The following is a 7,500-nucleotide window of genomic DNA, read 5'->3' as shown; positions in this document are numbered from 1 at the left end:
TCAATATTGAATGAAATAATTTGTACATTATTTATCCATTCAGTTATCCCAGCGAAGCTGGAGGTATCCCGTGAACGCTATACTGTAATCGATTTGAGAAATGTGCATACCGAATAATACATGATAAAGAATGATTCTTTGTGCCCGAAAATGGGCCACAGTTGGAGATGGAAGTTCACCAAAAATTGGGACCATACTAACAAAAATACGGTGGGTAAAATTGGCGCCCCCATTTTTTGAGCAAACGCCACCCAAGGCCGCTTTGGACGGGTAGAAATTCCGTAGTTTCCAAGTCTATGGATAAAGCTCGCGTAAGAAGAATACGTCACGGTCGAAAGTCTTTGACGTCAATTAATGCATCATGACGTCATGCCTCCCTGTAGTCTTTCTCTCTCGCGCGGTGTGTGTGTTTGTGTTCATTTTGTGCACATGTGTTAGTGTTACTGTTTGTGTGTGTGTGTGTGTGTGTGTGTGTGTATTTGTGTGTGTGTGCGCACGCGTGCATGAGTCTGTACTCGTGTGTGTGTGAGTGTGTGTGTGGTGTGTGTGTGTGTATTTGTGTGTGCGCACGCGTGCATGAGTCTGTACTCGTGTGTGTGTGAGTGTGTGTGTGGTGTGTGTGTGTGTGTGTATGTGTGTGTGTGTGTGTGAGTGTGTGTGTGGTGTGTGTGTGTGTGTGTATTTGTGTGTGCGCACGCGTGCATGAGTCTGTACTCGTGTGTGTGTGAGTGTGTGTGTGGTGTGTGTGTGTGTATTTGTGTGTGCGCACGCGTGCATGAGTCTGTACTCGTGTGTGTGTGAGTGTGTGTGTGGTGTGTGTGTGTGTGTGTATGTGTGTGTGTGTGTGAGTGTGTGTGTGGTGTGTGTGTGTGTGTGTATTTGTGTGTGCGCACGCGTGCATGAGTCTGTACTCGTGTGTGTGTGAGTGTGTGTGTGGTGTGTGTGAGTGTGTGTGTGTGTGTATTTGTGTGTGTGTGTGTGTGTGCGCACGCGTGCATGGGTCTGTACTCGTGTGTGTGTGTGTGTGTGTGTGTGTGTGTATTTGTGTGTGTGTGTGTGCACGCGTGCATGAGTCTGTACTCGTGTGTGTGTGAGTGTGTGTGGGGTGTGTGTGTGTGTGTGTATTTGTGTGTGTGTGTGTGTGCGCGCACGCGTGCATGAGTCTGTACTCGTGTGTGAGTGTGGGTGTGGTGTGTGTGTGTGCATACGTGTATGTGTGTGCGTGTATGTGTGTTTGTTTGTAAAGGTGTGTATGTCTGTCTGTCCATATGTGCGTATGGGTGTGTGTTTTGTGTGTATGAAGTTTTTGTGAGAGAGTGAGTGAGTGCGTGTGAGTGAGTGTGTGTATGTGTGCGTGTGTGACTTGGGGTGTGTGTGTGTGTGTGTGTGTGTGTGAGTGTGTGTGTTTGTGTGCGTGTGTGTGTGTGTGTGTGTGTGTGTGTGTGTTTGAGAGAGAGAGAGAGAGAGAGAGAGAGAGAGAGAGAGAGGTTTGTCTTTCGCTGGGGTATGCAGTGCCTTGGCGTTGCACATCTACTTAATTGTACAACTTGTGTCAATATCCTTAAGGGTAGATGACAATAAATTCTATTCTATTCTATTCTATTCTATTCTATTCACACACACACACACACACACACACACACACACACACACACACACACACACACACACACACACAGACACACAGAGAGAAAAGCACAAATGAACACACAAACATGTGTAAAGAAAGTACAAACATGCTTTCAAACTCACAGGGAGAACCAGTACCAGCGGCAGCCGATGAGCAGCCGGCAGGTGAAGCCACAGAGGCAACGTCTGAGGTGGGCGAAACTGCTGCACCCACAGAGGAACCCGCGGCAACGGAACAGCCCGCTGAAGCTAAGGCTGAGGAAGAAGCGGCACCCACTGGTGAACCGGGCACTGAACCGTCTGCAGAAGCAACCGACGAACCTGCTAGTGAGCCTGCTGCTGTTGATGACACAGAACCTGTTGCTGGTTTGCATGATTTTTTGCATGATTTTTTGCATGACTTTTTAGCATGATTATTTGCATGATTTTTTGCATGATTTTTTGCATGATTTTTTGCATGATTTTTTGCATGATTTTTTTCTTTTTTGGTTGACATGAAGGGTAAATCTTCTAGCTAACATGAGCTTGTTTAGTGTATACACCAGATTTGGCATGGTGCGGTTGAGTAAATTTGTGTCTGTGACTGTGTCTGTGCAGTTTATTGGTTTAGATATGTCCGTCTTCCCTTTTCTTTTTTTTTTTGAATACTTCAGGTTTTTGGCTCACGTAAGTGTAGCCTATGCGATGCTAACTTTTGTCTGTCTGTGCGTGCGTGCGTGTGTGTGTGTGTGTGATAGAAACTTTAACATTTCCGAGTCTATGGATAAAGCTCGCATAAGAAGATTACGTCTCGGTCAAAAGTGTTTGACGTGTGTGATAGAAACTTTAACATTTGAAGACGTCACATTATGACGTAAGAGGGTTAGACGTCACGCGAAGGAATTACTGAAAGTCTCGGTCATTGTTATTGTGAGCGGGCCGAGACTAGTTGGCAGATCTAGTGTCTCGCTTTCTTGCACAGTTTCACCTATGCTTACTGTGTGTGTGTGTGTGTATGTGTGACGGAGTGATTGAGTTTGTGTTACTGTTTGTCGATTTCTTATAAGAGCCTTGAAGGCTTCGCCTCTTGTTGTTATTTACTTTTGGTTCATGTTTTGGAAATGTTCAATGAGTTACACTAGCATTTTATTGCCTCCAATATGATGTGCATTATTCTATGCATGTTGCTGTTAAAACAATATAGTAGATGTGGAGAACAAAAACACACATAAGTATGCAAGTCAAATCTATCAGAAAGTTACAATGCCGCAACAGAGATTTGTAGAGTGTTGTAAAATGCAATACTGAATGGTCAATTTTGCATGAGAAGTAATCCCTAATCTTTGTCATGGACATATTTGAGACAGTGACAAAAGGTCAGGTGTCATGTCTACTGTCCCGAATGACACACGATTGCTGACATTTCACCATTGCCAAAAGAATAAACAAATAAGAAATAGGTAGAAAATGAATGTGAAAACTGACTTTGATTGTTGATCAGTATGTTCTATACCACTAACAAATAATCTACTTACTCATAGCTGTTTGGCAAATGTATGTTGCATGGGACACACTGACATGAAAGTGGAAGATGTTTTTCCCTCTAGAGAAACTACATATCAAGTTACACTTTTTGTGCTCTTCCATTCCAGTTGGCAATCAATTGTTAACGCATGTTATTAGAAAAAATAGAACGAAAACAGATTAGATAGAATGAAAAATGTACTGGTGATGTCATTTGGGACATACTGACATGAAAACGTCACCTTTTGTCATTGTCTCATTTACAGTAACTTTATTTTCGTATCATAATCTTCCAGTTTTGTGTATTTGGGACCTATCTGGCTTAATACTTAAAAAGGAATTGTACAAATGCCTGATTGTGCTTTACCTGTATGCATGAAATGCTGACCAATATTCAAAAGTTTGCTTATGAGAGAAATTTGTTCTGCTATATAATTTACTTTTTTCTTTTGTACCCTGAATACTTAATTCCTTTTCATCACTCTTATGTTAAAGCTAACATGATTTATCTATCGCTTTGATGTTATTGTTGCTTCGGTAACTCTTGTCATTATTGTTTTCTTCTTTACAAGATATCAAAGCCAGATTCAAATATATCAGAATTAAAACTGCGTACAGATTTAATTTTGTGATTAATTTGTTTGAAGAATTGCTCAAGAATTCACCTTTAAAGGGATATTATATTAAGTAAAGTGTTTACAACAACAAAAAATGGAAAAAAAAGAATTACAGCTAGAAAAAATAGTAAAGAAAGAAAGAAACACTGTCCAAAATAATAATAAAATTTTGTGTTCTTATCTTTTACAGCGGCAGTCGAAGGAGAAACTCCAGTGGAGGGAGAAGCTCCTGCAGGAAACGCTACAGGGGAAGCTCCTGTCACTGAGGGTGAAGGAGAGGAAGGAGAGAAGAAAGAAGGAGAGGAAGGAGCAGAGAAGGTAGAAGGAGAGGCTGGAGGAGAAGGAGAAGCAAAAGCTGAAGGTGAGTTTTAAGAACAAATGTGCATGCAGAACTGTACATTAACATGTTGTTCCACACATTTGTTGCATGTCTGTAGTTCTTTACACAGTGCAGCAACCTTCTTTTAATACTGCAACTCTTCTTATACTGATTTAACCTCTGAGCAAGGGGCTGATACCTTTGCTCAAAGCAGGGCTGTAATATCAATGTTCAAAATGTTACTCAAAGAAGGAAGGGAGAAAACCTGCAGAGCAAGTTGGTTTTGTCGCTGCCAAAACAGAAGTTATTTCCCTTTAGTCATTCCGTTGTTATTTATCCCCTTTGAGTTACAGATATGATTTCAGCTTTTGAAATAAGTACCCTGGTAATTGAATTTTCTACTTTCTGGTTGGATAGACTTTCGGTGTTTTTTGAGCAGTTTAAAACAAATGTGCAAACAAGTGTTCTTACCAGAAAATTCACAGATTTGGATTGGATTTGTATCTTGCAAAGATATTCTTGCTGTCTGTCTTACCTTGCCAGCCACCCTTGATCATGATGGAACCCCACATTATTTTTGTGACATCACTTATTACACGTGTTAGTTGCTGTCTTAATTTTTTGTTTCTTGCCACTAACTGTGTTGTTTCTGATCTAATTCTGATAGGAGAAGCAGCTGCAGAAGGAGAAGAAGGAGAGAAGGCAGAGGGAGAGGAGGGAGAAAAGAAAGAAGGAGAAGAAGGAGAAGGAGGGGAGGGAGGAGAAGGAAGGGAAGGAGGAGACAAGCCAGAAGGAGAGGGGGGAGCGGAAGGGGAGGAGGGGGAAGTGGAGGGGGAGGAGGGAGAGGAGGAGGAAGAAGGAGAGGAAGGAGAGGAGGATGGGGAAAAGTCTCCTGTTCCGCAGGTGAGATTTGTAACTATCAATTGATGACCTTTGCTTTTCTTTTCTTTTCTTTTCGCTAAAATGAGTGGAGTTTTCAGTTATGAGACAGAAAATGAAAGTGTTTAAATTTTCTAAAATGCAAATTTCTAGTCATTGATTATAAAATTGTATTGTCATTGCATCAGAGGTAAATATGACAAACTGAAGTTGCAAGATTGTGTGTGTGTGTGTTCGTTCATGTGTGTGTGTGAGAGTGTCTGTCTGTCTATTTGTCTCTCTGTGTGTCTCTCTGTGTACATGTGTGTGTTTGTGTTAGATGTTTGGTTGTTTGTTTTGATGTAAATGCATGAAACAAATGAAAGAAAAATATAATTGGAGGGGGGGGGGGGGGGGGAGAACTCACTGTTCTTTCTCCTGAGTGATGCATTTGACACAGAAACATGATTTCAGCGATAAACTTTCTATTTAGAGTGACACATTTGCGGAGGGCGAGAGAGCAGAAAGCCCAAGCGCAACAAATGTGGGAGAAAAGCTTTCACGTTCCCCGACACCAACACAGCAGCTTCCAGGAGATGTTCCACTGAATCTGGAACCTGGCACACCTGAAAGGGCAGGTGAGACACTTTGTACATCTTGGTTTGCGCTGCTGATTTCAATCTGATTCAGGATTAGTTGACAAAATGTGACATTGTGTCTGATAGATTTTGAATGTGTTTCGCTTGTTTTGTGAATCGCAGTGATTAGTCTCATGTTGGCATGCTTCACCGACACCAATTCCACCCGTCTTAGTTTCCGCGTGTCAGCTAGCCAGGAGTTAGTAGTCTCGACGATTTCTGACCCTCAGGATTTCAGGGATTTTTAGTTTCAATGATTTTTAGTTTCAGGTGAAAAAATTGACTAAATGTTTTGATATTGCTTAACGCGACTTGTTTCTCTTGCCACAGGTTCCGAGGCCGGCGATGAGGGACAGATACAGGATGCCCACGCAGAGTATCCAGGGGAGGAGGAGGAGGAGGAGGAGGAGGAAGAAGAGATGTACGACAGAGATGCGCTGATTGGTAGATACCATGTAAGATGTTAACACTCACCTTTCCATGAGCTTTACTGTTTCATTTTGGGTGTTTTGTTTGTGTTAGTTATACAGTGGAACCCCCCTTTTAAGACCCTCCAATTTAAGACTCCCTCCTTTTTAAGACCTTGTTTTCTCAGACTTTCTGTTCATAACCTCTGTAAAATGACCCCCATTTTAAGACTCCCTCCTTTTTAAGACCCGATTTTCTCGATTTTTGGAGGTCTTAAAAGGGGGGTTCCACTGTATATCCTTTTGATTATTGTTTGGGTAGCAAACTTTACTCGTTTTATATCAGTTAGCATTAGGAATAAGAAGTAAGTATAGAGTCTTCTGCTGTGTTTACCTCTCTAACAGTGGAACCCCCCTTTTAGGACCTCAACAAGTTTAAGAAGTACGTTTCATAGAAAGTGCCATCAGTGGAGTACACAGGATCATAGTTGTCAATAAGAGCAGCAGACTCTTCTTCTACTGACGGGAAGTGGTGTGAGCTCAAGCGCGCTGAAACAAATGTTTTGCAATTACAATACTAGCATATTAAGGTCAACATATGTCAGTACAGTATAAACACCCCCCCCCCCCCTTTTTTTTTAAGACCGCCGTTTTTAAGACTTCCCGCTATTTCCCCATGTGTTCTTATATTCCTTTCTCTTTGTAAAACTTGTCTCCATGTAAAGAGCCCTGACTCTTTCAAGACGCCATTTTATCAGATTTCCCGATGTCTTCAGTGGAGGGGAGGGGGGTTGGTGGGGGGCTGTAATACTAACACAAATTTCAGTATAATATAAGTTGTTATACTTCTTCTAACGTGCTTTCCTCTGGCCTGTATGTCTCTGTACCTCAGTACAACAATTCAATTACATCCATTAAACAAACCTGAAAAGGTAATGCTCAAAAAAAAAAAAAAAAAAAGACCTCAACAAACCTCAAACAAATCAGGTCTTAAAAAGGAGGAAGTCTTAAAATGGGGGGGGGGGGGGGGGGTGTTTCTTAAAAGGGGGGTTTCACTGTAATATTTACCTAGGACAGCTTGAGGTCAAGGGGAAATCATCCACGCTAAACTAGCTGGAATATTCTCTGGCATTGCACAGCGATTGGTCCATGTGCTACTCATTAATATGCATGAGGTACGTTGCAGCAGGGGAATACTGATTTCCCATAAATCTCCTTGTTACTCACAAGACTTTTTATGATCAACGTCCAATCTTGTTGCAGCAAGCTTTAGTGGAAAGAGAGTCGTTTTTACAGCAGAACTATCAGCTACAGCACAAACTTGCAGACTATTTCAGGAAGAAGAAGAACGACGAACGACAAGACTACGACAAAAATATCACTGACCAGGAGCAACGCTACCTCAAATACATGGGTAGGATTGAGTTTTGTTGTGCGTGCGTGCGTGTTTGTTTGTGTGTGTGTGTGTGTGTGTGTGTGTGTGTGTGTGTGTGTGTGTGTGTGTGTGTGTGTGCAAGTGTGTGCGTTCA

This window comes from Littorina saxatilis, linkage group LG2, assembly GCF_037325665.1.
Source record: "Littorina saxatilis isolate snail1 linkage group LG2, US_GU_Lsax_2.0, whole genome shotgun sequence".
Classification (NCBI taxonomy): domain Eukaryota; kingdom Metazoa; phylum Mollusca; class Gastropoda; order Littorinimorpha; family Littorinidae; genus Littorina; species Littorina saxatilis.
This window is presented reverse-complemented; position numbering follows the sequence as displayed.